Below are 14,524 nucleotides of genomic sequence, written 5' to 3'. Positions count from 1 at the left end.
GCCAAGGACTTCTTCCAGGGTCAAAACAAAGTAATCTCATTCCAAGACTAAGACAGAAAGCAATTGGACAACAGACACGGGTGGATAGAAGACACAAGTACCTCCCTGTCCACTATGGGAGGTCGGGAACCCCACCCAGAGAGGAACACTCAAATGTTTACAAACCATTGTATATTCAATACCAAAATAAATGTAACTACCAAGCCAGAGTGATGATTTCATCTCTCAAAACTATTACTATACATTTGACTGTTTCCCTCCCAGTCAAGGGCCAGGGCCAGGACAAAACTAAGTATTCTCATCCGAAGCCAAAATCAGAAAGCAAACTCGGGAAAACTGATATAGGGGATAGAAGACACAGCAAGTGACTTCCTGCCCGCTATGGGAAGTCAAAAAAATAAAACCCACCAAGAAGTGGTTGTGTCATCACCTTCCTTTTAAATGGCGGTAAATTGGCCTTAAAATATTGCATACGCAGAAAAAAAAGTCACACACGCATAGTGATGATATACAAGAAAATGCCTCCATTACGGCAATCGGTCCCAACTAAAGCCTGGGCAAAACTCATCTCAAAGCAAGAACCACGCTCAGAAAGCAATAAATTAAAGGGGAAAAAAATAAATAGACCTGATCAAATACAACCTTCTTGATAAAACAAAACAAAACAACACCATCATTTAATTTCAAGTCTTTTATTTTTTGTACATCATAAAAATGCAAAACACAATATTTAAAAGAGATTGAACGCTCAATGATAAAAATTATAAAATATGTCAACGAAAGGAATTAATTAGTAAAAATTAAATGAAGTTTTTATGAACAAAAAATGAAAATTATAATAATATCAATAAACAAAACAAACAAAAAATGATATATTGTAAATAATGTGTGATCCAAGCGATGACGGATGAATGAAAACCCGACTAAGATGGCAATTCTCAAACATGCACACATTTTTTAAACAAATGTAATCTTTTATTTGACTTCAATCAGACATTTTGTTTTCTTTTCTACATTAAAACTAGTATGAGAAAGGAATGCAGTATTCGGTTTTACTCAGTACAAATTATGTCGAGCTATAACTCTTATTTACAAACTTACAATCATGGGTTGTTTTTAATTTTCATTCTTTCGTTTAAATGTTTTTTTAAAGTCCACTGCCAATCAACCAACCAAAGTCTTCCAGATAAAATAAACAGTTTGCAGACATGCCAACTACTACGGAAAAATAGTAAAAATACGAATTTTTGGCTTCAACAATAGAAATAAATAGACATTTTTGATTCATTACAATGTGATAAAAAGAAAACGTTGATGCCACAAAGCATCTATTCCAAGGTTTTGAAGACATATTTAATACTGATAACTGTAAAATATTAATTTGTAAAGTTAATTATAGTGACTTCTATTTCTTCTCTCTGAAAACTACGATTTTTTAACATTTCAAGTTGGCAGGTCAGAGTTTGTTTTTTAAATCTGGAATTCTACCCGTGTGATTGGTAACCTCATGTGATAGAGGTTCAATAGGACAGTATTGTTCGAAATGGGTACAATGTTATTTTAAGACTAGAGATGTAGTGAAAGCAAAGACAATGGGGAAAAAAAATAAAAATGCAATGATCATCGCAATAAAAATCATGAGATCTTTTGAGAAAATAAATGACAGAGGATGTAGAAATTTAACTGGTTTCGTTTTATTCAAGGATAGTAAAAATCCAAATATCACTCGAGGAATCTTTCTCTTATTTTCACTGATTGAAAAATGTTTGCAACATTATTTCTTCTCAAATTGATATTGTTGAACTCATTCATAGTAAGGTGACTTTAATTCAACAAGTAATTTTGGCTGAACCCTAGTATTTTGCACATTACCAAACACCGTCAGAACACTTTTTTTTTTTTCATTTGGCCAGAAAATTTGTACTTCTTATGTCGACCCATTAAAATGACCCCACAACGTTAAAAGAAGTCTCAGGTTAAAGAATGTTTGAACAGCCATGAGTCATCATAATAAATAAACACATGAAGTAAACATTTTGTCTGACCAAAATGTAAAAAGGAATTTATTCAATGCACGGTAGACAACAATGGTTGCCAACTAAGGTCAACATGACTCTACCCATCCTAAACTATTTAATTTAGCATAATTTATAGTGACCGCTTTTCCTAAACTATGTAATTATGCTTAACTATATTGACTGGTATTACTGGTATTCTTGCATACGAATTTTAACAAGTGTTAGAACAAAAACGATATTTATCTAATTTAAAAAATATATAAGTTACCTTAGGCAAAATAACCCTACATTGTGATTTACTGTGAATTCTAATTCTCATTAATGATGATGATGATGATGTAATCGCGGCAAGAAAATAAAGAATTATTACTGTTGTAAAAAATCATTTAAAAAATCAAACTTAAGATAAAAGTTGTCACAAATGCCAAAGGTGAAACAAAAACAATTTAAGATTTGTCTTGATATCTCCGACATGTTTTCGTTAAAAGATTTCAATGATGTAATAATATTCATAATAATAATAATATATCATTTATATAGGATAGATATCTACTTTAAATTTGGACACATCAGGTTTATATAATAATATGTGATATAGAATTATGAAAATAGTATTTGACGTTTTCAGGGGGTTTTCGGTAACAATAACAACATTCTCTTTGATTTTAAATCCAGCGGGTTTCACCAGATGGACACAAAAAAAGTGTTCACAATTTAGACATGGTATACTAATTCTTTTCTATTTTATTTCTTTTTCTTCGTGTATCCTTGTAAAGCGCTTTGAGCACGTTTAGTGGATATTGGGCTATATAAAAGCTCATGTTCTTTTTTTATTCGCTGTTAAAATGAATACAAGTTGAATTTGTAAACATTGAACCGTCTAGATTACACTAAAACATAACGATCATACATTTTTTTATCTTCCTCTTCTAGCAAGTTGGCCTTCTCTTTTTTAAATTTGAAATCTGTGTGGTGGCCCAAGGACAAAATCAATGAGTTGATGCTACAAACCGGATCTGAATTGAGACAAAGAGAATGGATGGATGGATGGATGGTGGTGGTGATGATGAGGCATTGAAGACCTTGTCGAATTGAACAAGGAGTCGAAGAAAAATATGGCAATGGTTATGACAAATGGCGACGACGACGACGATATATGATGATGATGATGATGATGATGATTGAGAAATTTGAAATGAAAGGATAACAGATAGACACACATGCGTTTACAAATCATGAACATGATGAAAGTCATCTCTGGTGACACAAAAGAAACAAAACAAGTCGGTGTGTTTGTGATGATTAACGATACTACAGCATGAAGGGGAATTGTGATGGGGGGGGGGGGGGGGGGGAGGAATTGGAAAAATTTTAATCATAATAACTATATCGTTAATAATAATAATAATAATAATAATAATAATAATAATAATAATAATAATAATAAAAATAATAATAATGGGTGATGAGGTTTGTTGAGCTACAGATGAGAGAATCCAATTGCTGGATTTGTGAAAACATTCAATAGATTATGATGACGAACTAACTTTAAATTTTCAATGTCCTTTATGTAATGTTATTATAAATATTAGTCTTCTTTATCAACAACTGATTACTTTTTAAAATATATAATGGTAAATTGTGACGGCCGGCCGTGGCCATAGATGACTAATAGATGTTAAAATACAAAACAACATCTCACCCATTAAACGCTGGCAAGTATTTTTGACTCATTTGTCACTCATCCCTTCCGCTTTCAATACTAAACTAAAATAACATAAAATCTCACAGGAGTAATTGTTTGTTACGGAGACAATGCTTTTGGGGCAACGTGGCTCAGCCGTACGGTCTTTGCTTCGTACCCGAAAGGTACCGAGTTCGACTACCCGCCGCGTTGTGTGGCCTTGAGCAATTCACCCAGCCTTAGCTCACTTTGCGGCGCTGCATTGCGGCTGACGCCTGGGTTCTTCCAGTCTTCCCTTGGAATAAATCCTAAAGAAAAAATATCCCCTTAGAGATGAATAAAGGAAATTTATTTTATTTATTTATTATTTATATAATCAACTCAAAAATTAAATCCACCACAATAAAAAAGACGGCCTCTACGATGCATGCTCTTAGGAGTGGATTCTGTCGCTGACCGATGAAAAGTGCTGAGAGACCGAAATCAAAATCGTAGAGGACAAAAATAGATATTCAGATCTTTCAAAACTACAGATAGTTCGAAGTTGACGTCACTCAGGTCTTTGTTATTGTTGGGGTTTTTTGGCCTTGCGCGTTTATGAGTAATTCTCTCTAAACTGAATAAAACCAGACTATAAACGATCATGGTTACACAAGAGTTTTGTGTGTTGGTCCGTTATACTTCCGGATGGCAATGTTAGCTTCTTAGCCAAGCGCATACTATCTATACGCATCAATTGACTTTTTGGATAGAAGACGAGACATCCGTCGTTTGTATTTCTCAGCCATTTTTACTGTGTATAATTTCTCTATGTTCATAATGCCTCTGTCTATTTCTTCATCCAAGTTTTACAATCGGATGTTGATTATTGTCACTTAACTGAGCTGTCTCTCTCCCCCCCCCCCCCCCCCCCCCCCCCCCCCCCCCCCCCCCCCCCCATGGATATAAATTATACAATGTTGAAAATATCTACGAATATGTTCGACTTACAAATCATTTCAAACCACAAAGCTTTACTAGCACAAGTCATTTCTTATACAACTGATATAACCATGAGCCTTTTCATTCTTATTATAGTCAATATATGGGAGATAAGCAAAGCACACATTGTAACCTTTACGATGATATTATTCAGACAAATGAACCTCTTAATGAATTGAGAAAGACTTATCATTTTAAAATGGAGTGACATTCTTCATAAAACCTGTAAATATACCAGTACCAGTCTCACATACACCAGAATGGAGTTTTCACTAAGGCCAGAAAAGTCACTTTATATATACATTGATAGAATAATTAGAACCCCAAATTGCCATAAAAGTCTTCAACTGACTTGTCACTTTTAAGACTTTGACACTTGTCAGTCTTAAGACTTTGACACTTGTCAGTCTTAAGACTTTGACACTTGTCAGTTTTAAGACTTTGACACTTGTCAGTTTTAAGACTTTGACACTTGTCAGTTTTAAGACTTTGACACTTGTCAGTTTTAAGACTTTGACACTTGTCAGTCTTAAGACTTTGACACTTGTCAGTCTTAAGACTTTGACACTTGTCAGTTTTAAGACTTTGACACTTGTCAGTTTTAAGACTTTGACACTTGTCAGTCTTAAGACTTTGACACTTGTCAGTTTTAAGACTTTGACACTTGTCAGTTTTAAGACTTTGACACTTGTCAGTTTTAAGACTTTGACACTTGTCAGTCTTAAGACTTTGACACTTGTCAGTTTTAAGACTTTGACACTTGTCAGTTTTAAGACTTTGACACTTGTCAGTCTTAAGACTTTGACAAGAAAGGCCATCTTTATCTATCAATGAGTGTATGAAGTAGACGTTTTCAGAAGCCAAAATGAAATGTTATGTGTTGTCAGAATACGGCAGTGTGGGATTTTCCCCCAACTTATTTCAACCAGCACAAACACACATCGTCTGGCTAACACATCATCAGCTGATATTGACATCTTTTAAACCCACGCTCCACATAATATGGCAATTATTGAATTAAAAAATTAAATATACATTGGTCTGTGATGATAATCAAACAATAGAGTCGTTAACACTGACACATGACAAACGTTCAAACCCACTTCTTGTAGTGGTGCCGTGATGTGTGTTTTCATTCACCGATGGAGACGACGACGACGATGATGATGATGGTGATGATGATGCTGATGATGAGGAAGACGAAGAAGAATACAACAACGATGAAGACAATGATTATAATGATTGAGAAGACGAAAATGAGGATTATGATCAAACAGCCAGTACACATCATTTTCCACTACAAGTACAAGAATACAATAATATGAAGGACACCCGAACTAGGAGCCAAACTATGATAATATAAGTATACAGCAATGGATATTATATATATGTGTCAAACTCATCATTCAAACAATATAACAAAATACCAAACACACACCCAAACCAGTATGGACAATCCTAGAGAAATATAGAAGTGGAGAAAATGCAATTGATGATGATGATGACGATGATGATGATGGTGATGGGAAATGAATGAATGAATAACATTGTGATGATACATAGAGTGGCGAGGAAATAACAATGAACAGCGGATCACTGGCTTATTCTTTTCTCGAAAATGGGGATAGAAAAAAAAAATGTAAAAAGTAGATGATGTTGACGAATAGTAGAATTATTTATAATCATATTATCATTCAGGGTGAAGGAGATAGATAGCTTGCCATGGTAGAATTGTTGTGTTTTTTATTCACAATGAAAGCACTCTTGGGGTTTATTTTTGTTATTGTTTTTGTTTTTGTTTTATTTTTAAAAATTATTCTTTTCATTTCTGTTTTCCATGTTTTGAAACCAGGTTGCATCAGGAGTATAATAACAATACAATACATAGTGTGTTTACATCGATCATATTATTTTCACAAGAAAAAAAAAAAACAACAGATTTATCTTCTTCTTCCATTGTTCGTTTTGGTGCCCATATAATATGGTGAAGTTGTTCACATACCCATTAACCATGGCGACCCGAGTTCGAGTCCCTATGAAAACAGTTTGTTATATGATCTTTCTCCGTCGCTAATGTTCACTAGAAAACAAACAGCAAGCCGAGCCTCTAAAGAGGCTTGGCTTGCTGTTTGTTTTCTAGTGAACATTAGCGACGGAGAAAGATCATATATAACAAACTGTTTTCATAGGGACTCGAACTCTGGTCGCCATGGTAAATGGGTTAAGAGTTAAATTAAAGAGTTGCTTTTACAGGCAATAAAGAAAGGGAATCTGTTTCCGTTCCCCACTGTGCCAGAAACCCCGGGACCGCATCCCTATGGAAGGCCAACAATTGCATATGTTAACTGTTCAGTTTACTAACGAAAGAGTGAAAATGGAGAGCAGGCTTCGAATGTTGTGCTGACGAAGGGTTTGTTTGTACCCGAAACGTCCATTGTCTGTTTTGTTCCCAATACGAACCCTCTCCATGTTCACTCTTTCGTTAGTATTTTACGATCGATCACCGGCTTCAGGCAGCCCCTACCGTTTTCTACTGTTCAGTTTACTGCTTCAATTATTTCCAATGGGTTTATGGTGCTTACGACACTTTTGGTATCATTTTAGCGCCAGTAAACAGGAAAATAAAAGAATGATTTTTTTTTTTTTTTTTTCTGGTTTTTGTTTTAAAGGGTTTTACGGCACCTGCAACACATTAAGGTCATATCAGCGCCATAGGTTTAGCTCATCCAGAAATTTTTAGCTCAAGCTAAAAAAACGCCTAAGATTTCGTGGCATTTTTGTTTACCTTTTTATCCGAGTGTCTTGAAGCTTGCTAGACTTTAAGGTCATACAATAGCCAAGTTATTCACAAAGTGGAATTTGGAATATACACTATGTATTATATATATATATATATATATATATATATATATATATATATATATATATATATATATATATATATATATATATATATATATATATATATATATATATATATATATTTTAAAATCATGATACAACCATAGTCAGTTTATGTTGTTTTGGGACTGGGAAGAATTGTGAAGATACAGGGAGATGGGATGTTAGAAGGGGGAGGGAGTATGGGGCGAGGAGGGGGAGGGGGGGGGGGGGGGGGAGGGTGATGGTGTTGGGTGGTGAAGTCAAAGTGACTTCAACGTTTTTTTAAAAAATATATTTAAAAATCAATACATAAATGTGAGTTGTCATTTTAGACTTAGGATGACTTGACTTGTGGTCAGGAATGGAATACAGACGAGAAAAGCAGGGGAAAGGCCATCAACCATTGTTGTAGAAATAAAATACAATGATGAAAACAAATGAATGGAATCATAATAATAATAGTAGTAGTAATAGTGATAATAATAATAATAATAATAATAATAATAATAGTAATAGTGATAATAGTAATAATGATAATAATAATAATAATAATAATAATAATAATAATAATAATAATAATAATAATAATAATAATAATAATAATAATAATAATAATAATAGTAATAGTGATAATAGTAATAGTGATAATAATAATAATAATAATAATAAATAATAATAATAATAATAATAATAATAATAATAATAATAATAATAATAATAATAATAAAAATAATAATAATAATAATAATAACGCAATGAAGCAATAAAAAGGACGGACTAATGATGAAAAAAATGAATGCTTGATCTCTTTTTTTTTTTTCCCCTTTTTTTTTTTTTTTTTTTTGGAAATGCTTTTTTGTTCATTTATTTATTTATTTATTTATTTATTTTTCCTTCCTCGGAAACTTAAGACCAAAAAATTCCAATTGTACAACAGCTTCCATAACAAAAATTAATTTCATAGAAAATATCATATTACTCTGTTGTATACGGCAGGCATGAGATGGAAGCGCAGAAAGAGAATTTCACGAATAACTTCTCAATGTTATTTTTATTTTAAAAAAAAAACAATACAGATACTGTGTTAGTGTTACACAGAGAAAAACTGGGAAGCTAGCCGTGGTGTAAAACTATCATAAGGCGTTAATTCACTCAACCCTAACACCGACTATATCCGTAGTTTACCCGGGTTACTTTTACCCCATGCCTATTTATTACATTTTTATGAGACAAATTATAGGCGTATATCAAAGTTTTTAGTTTTTGCATGTTAATGATAGTTGAATAAAACTATCTATGTATATACTCACTTTTATTACTTTTTTTTCCCCCCAATTTTGAAAAGTAGCAAAAATCTCTAGGATTGAGTGAGTTAATGATACAGTCCAAATGAAAAACAAAATCATCAGTCTTCCCATGCTGGAAAAATTGTTCAGCAATCCAAGGGTCTGAGATTCGACCCCCAAGTGAGTAAGGAGTTTTTTTTTCTCCCTTGTATTCACCTTGTAGTTTTTATGTTTTAAACTTGTTTTACATCATGCGTTTTTGAGATCCGTGGCAGCACCAGCAGAAATAGAAATACAAGGATGTCAGTGAAATATATAGCAAAATAATTATTACTTTGTTTGTTTACAGAAAGAAAGAAAAAAGAATAATTGATTTAGAAACAAGTGACGAGTTAGTGTACATATTCTGATGACGAGATTCGTAAAAAAAAAGAAAGAAAGAAAAATAAATGAATAAACCAATTTGGTATATAAAATGAAAGCTATGTGAGATACATATTTCTTCCTTCAAGGAGTAAACAGTTTTAATCTGAAGACAATTTTTAACTGTGAGCAAGACACCTTATCCATGTTGCTCACTTTGTAATAACAGAACACATTGCAATGTCCATTCGGCTATTTGAGTCATTTCTCGCGAGAGACCTATCTCACTTTTCTCAATTTTAGAAGAATTAAAGCCTGAAAAAATATATATAATATATGTACAATGTGAAGTAAATTTTGGAGAAGACTTCAAATCTGATTTAAAATATAAAATAATGAAAGTGTACATTTAGAGTAAGATACTCGCATGCTGGCCACACAGAATGAAGACCCTAAAAAAACTTTGTCATGATATAATATCATCTTAAAAATAAAATCGAAGGTTGAATTCATCTCTTAACATTTTATCACACCCCCCCCCCCTTTAACAAATATTCAATGAATTAACCAAAGTAAAAGCAAAAGCAAGTAGGGTCAACCTCAACAAACAGTCAAAATAACCCACGCAACAAAGGCTAAATTTCTTGTTTGAGGAATAAGATGTGGTGCCGACACGGGGCCTCAAACTCGGCTCGCCTGGGTCAAAGTGCAATGCCACACCTACTCGGCCATCTCACCTCCCGGTTTATTGGTTTAGATGTCAAGTAGTGTGTACATCAATGTATTCTCATGTTTATCAGATATTGGCTAAAGAAAAAAATCATGACTCAAGTGCTTTAAGCACAAAAATGTCTTCAGGAATACCTGTGTCTGCGAGTCCAGAAGAGATCTTTATTTGTCTTAGAAAAAGACATTATAATGCATTTATTTGTTCTCCGAGTAGAAGATATGACGAGAGTGAGAATGACTTTAAGTCGCGATGAGTGATATGCATTATTTGGTGGCTACAGACTTTGATGTAGTTTTCATTCTCATACCAATATGACTTTTTAGTTGTCTAATATTCTTTATTTCATTATTTCAACACGTAAAACCCTTGCTTGGTATGGGGAAAAAAGAGCATTATGGATTTTCTTATCAAAATTCGGTACAAATGGCTTATGTATCTAGTTATCAGTCTTGGTAGCTCAGGTTACTTTCTAGTTGATAGTGATAGCCTTTGATATCGACGTGAAGTCTGTCTAATTTTTAAGCGTTTGAAAGACATCCAGACTTTTGTGAACGACAATGGTGTGTTAATGGTAAAGATAAAATTAAATTAAAAAAATGTTATTTATCACAAATTCAAAATATTTAAAAAATGAAAAAAAATGTAGTGTGGAGTGGGGTGGGGTCAATTAAAATGGGGATGAGGGGGAAGGGGAAGTTAGGGTTGTATGTTGGAGTTGGGGATGGGGTTGGTTGATGAACCAAAAGGCAGGGCTAGGTAGAAGAGTACACACGGGTTTGTGCAGGTGTGTAATAATTGTGACAGCAATAATCAATCAATGTTATTAATTCAACAATGACACGCTATAGGGAATGAGATTAGCGGAAGAGTAGCGTCCCTTGATTAGACGTCACCCATAGTCTGTGACGTCACCGGCGGAAAAGTTATTAGAGAGAGAACGTCATATTGGTTGTGCGCATGCGTCTCTCGTCCTCGCCTCTCGTCCTCGCCCCCAAGGGACGCTACTCTTCCGCTTATCTCATTCCATATATGCCATAACGCCAGGCATGAAAAAGATACCAAAAAAAAAAAACAACCTACAGTAGATGTTCGTAGTGTTGATGTTGATGGTGGACGTGGTTGTTGTTGTTGTTGTTGTTGTTATCATTCTTCTTCCGCGTATTTCTCATTGTTGTTGTTGTTTGATGGAGGTGGTTATGAGAGTTCCGATTATTGTTTGTAGGAGCAGGCGTGGCGGAAGTAAGTATCCATACGTACATGCGTGATGAGAATGGAGACACAGATGTATTATTTCAATGGCGTCAACGCAACACACTTCCGTGCACGAGAATTGAACGTAGTTGTCAAAAGAAAAAAGATGTGCATGTTAAAGGCATCCGATCCAAGAAATCATTCTTCCCTTGGTTAAGAACACGACATCCTTGTCTCTCCAATGGTGAATTATGACAAGAATCACACATTCTCCTGTATTTATTTATTATTTTCAATTATAATCCTCCAAAGTTTCACTCACTGCTTATGCAATTCACATGCTCCATACAGCTAAGTCATAATATACAAACCTTCATCATTATCCACAAAGAAAAAATATTCATTCCGTTTTGACGCTAGGGAATAAACTGTTCATATGAAATGTTTCTTTTCAAAGTTCTATTTAAAAAAATTAAATTTACATCGAATTGTTCAATACACCATTCCTTCTGATTTTCATCCTCAAATCAAAATGTGATACGGGTATGAATTATTGCGTCTTTTTGTAGTCGAAACTTACAGTGGTGGTAAATCAATACACACACTATTACACTGAGTTAATCAATTTTGATATTTGATTTCAGTTCTCACAGCTAATTTAGCAGGTAATAATATGAAGATTCAGGCAATTATCCTGTACAATATCCGACTCACTAACCCGCACTCTTTCTTCATCACAGGGGGTGGGAGGAGGATTCAATTACAACGAAAGACTATCACAAAAGCAGTAATACATCGCTTGTCATTGATGTCAAATTATATCAATTCATTATATAATACATGAGTGATTATTATGTCATCGTCATAATGAATAATAATAATCATGTGACATTAACGAATACAAAAGTCGGTTATGGCCGTCATCAATATTATTATTATTGTTATTATTATCTTACAAGAGATGGAGAAAGTTGAGACTTTCACATTGGCAGTGGGTGATGGATGGGTTGAAGTCGCAAGATCCAGGTTGTCGCCAACTGGCAAAACGATATTATTTTAAAAATTTGGCCAGAAAACTTTTATTTCAAATATGAATGCATTAAGAAGATCCCCAGATTGGTACAAAGTCTCAAATTTGAGACATGACAGAGGTGTTGAGGTTGAGGCTTGAAGACAAGTTGGGGATAATATTATTAATCATTGGATATCTGGAACAAAAGTTATCTGGCAAAATGAGGAGAGAAAAAAATAAATGTTTTTTTGTCAATATGCGGCAATGTGAATTAAAAATTATGTATAGTATTCATTTTCATATTGGTTCCTTTGAAGAATAAACAATATGATGACAAATAAATGGATGATATGAAATGGATGGAGATGTGAAACGAATGAAGGAATAAAGGGAAGATGAGATTTCAGATGGTAAGATGAATCCTATGACATTCATCAGGCATTTGATACATTGTATGTTATTGTTAATTAATCATCATGAACATGATATTCTATTTCATTTGTAACATTATTTCCACCAGACAGCTTTACTTTTGCAGCAGCTCGCCTGCGTCATTTCTAAAATATAATATTGAATGATAATTTTTTATTATCATAACTTTTATTCAACGCATGGTCATTAAGTAGGTAAATTCTTTGCGTTACTTTTCAAAAAAATATTTTTGATATGTTAAAATTGATAAAATGGACAATGCATTTTTGTGTAAATTCCTCCTTGTACAAATGATGGAAAAATAATGTGTATTTCGTATTTCAATCGAGGTTATATCAGATGGCCAACAGCATCTTCTTCTACGTGTAGTCTTAACTGTCATTTAACATTTATTGTGAACTCAACATACATCCGTCAATTAATAATCAATCAACGAATTATTTCAACAATTTTCGATACTGAAAATGACATGACACCTTAAATCACTTTCCTTTTTTTTCTTCTATTTCTACACACACAAAAATTGTAATAGTGTTGTTGTTCTTTGTCGTTGTTTTATTTTGTCTTTTTTTTTTTTAATTTTTTTTTTTTTTGGCGTCATATCTCGTCCTACAAGAGTTGCTGTTGGCTTGGGGCCCCAGATAAAGCGCTATCAGCACCTTTAATGGATACTGCGCTATACGAAAGCTCATGTTTTAAAACCACAAGACTAAAGATGAGATACTGGATTATGGTCCACAATTCTATACATTATATATAGAAATACAATATAGACATGATTCAAGATGGTTTGAATGGCCTTGAAGCAAAAAAAAAAACTTGCAATCTTTGTGAGATGGTGAGTGACGAGAGCAAATGAGAGAATTAATGAAAGCACAGATGTATGAGTATGAGCAAATTAAATGAATGCTGCGGTTCGAATGAAAATCCAATTGATGCAACTCTTTCTTAACATCGCCAATGCAAAATCCGAAATCAATCACTAAGAAAAACGAGAACTTGAATTTCTGATAAGAGATATATTGAGTTTTTGTCACCAAATCATTAGTTGAGAGGTAATGTCGAGCTTGGTCAAAGGAAAGACATAAATGATTTGGGGAAAAAACATAATAGTTATGAACGTATAAAATGAATTGCTCCTTCAACAAGTGACAGTGTTGGAGTTTTGTCGAGCCATGATTGGATCATCAATATCCAACACCATCAGACATTCATTATATCTTTGGTCCTAACTGGCAATGAATGAGTCATACTGTTGGAATCACTTCATTAAATAATCAACTGCCTTAAGCTCTCACACACACACCGAAAGAAAATAATAATAATAATAATTTTTTTCCAGTTTGGCTAAGTCGAGAGTGATGAATAAACAAGACGGCATTTTATTTGTCATTCATATCCCAAAACTTAGGAAAGAACTCCCTTAGGAAAGAACTCCCTTAGGAAAGAACTCCCTTAGGAAAGAACTCCCTTAGGAAAGAACTCCCTTAGGAAAGAACTCCCTTAGGAAAGAACTCCCTTAGGAAAGAACTCCCTAGGAAAGAAATCCCTTAGGAAAGAACTCCCTAAGGAAATAACTCCCTTAGGAAAGAACTCCCTTAGAAAAGAACTCCCTTAGGAAAGAACTCCCCTAGGAAAGACCCCCTTAGAAAAGAACTCCCTTCGGAAAGAACTCCCTTAGGAAAGAACTCCTCTAGGAAAGACTCCCTTAGGAAAGAACTCCCTTAGGAAAGAACTCCCCTAGGAAAGACTCCCTTGGAAAGAACTCCCTGAGGAAAGAACTCCCTTAGGAAAGAACTACCTTCGGAAAAAAAACTCCCTTAGGAAAGAACTCCCTAAGTAACGCATCTTTTCATTGACTACTTTGGACTTGATTGCATTGATCGTGAGGAGATCCGTCAAAATACTTAAAATGGTAATACATCATACATGCTCCTTTGACCA

General features: G+C 33.9%; 1 protein-coding gene across 6 annotated transcripts in view; it reads right to left on the bottom strand.

The window, feature by feature from the left end:
* Positions 1-9,761: 9,761 nt before the first annotated feature.
* LOC144968978 (protein yippee-like 1) overlaps positions 9,762-14,524 on the bottom strand; it is a 110,526-nt gene continuing 105,763 nt past the window's right edge. For all 6 annotated transcript variants that reach the window (XM_078907885.1, XM_078907886.1, XM_078907888.1 and 3 more), the window contains one exon: positions 9,762-14,524. This exon is cut by the window's right edge and continues 481 nt beyond it. The gene's annotated coding sequence lies outside the window, so the exon portion shown is untranslated.

Source organism: Berghia stephanieae, chromosome 3, assembly GCF_034508935.2.
Source record: "Berghia stephanieae isolate SIO BIC M18660-M18661 chromosome 3, UCSD_Bste_1.3, whole genome shotgun sequence".
In the NCBI taxonomy this organism is placed as follows: Eukaryota; Metazoa; Mollusca; class Gastropoda; order Nudibranchia; family Aeolidiidae; genus Berghia; species Berghia stephanieae.
Note: the sequence above shows the minus strand (reverse complement) of the source record. Positions and strands in the feature narration are given on the sequence as shown.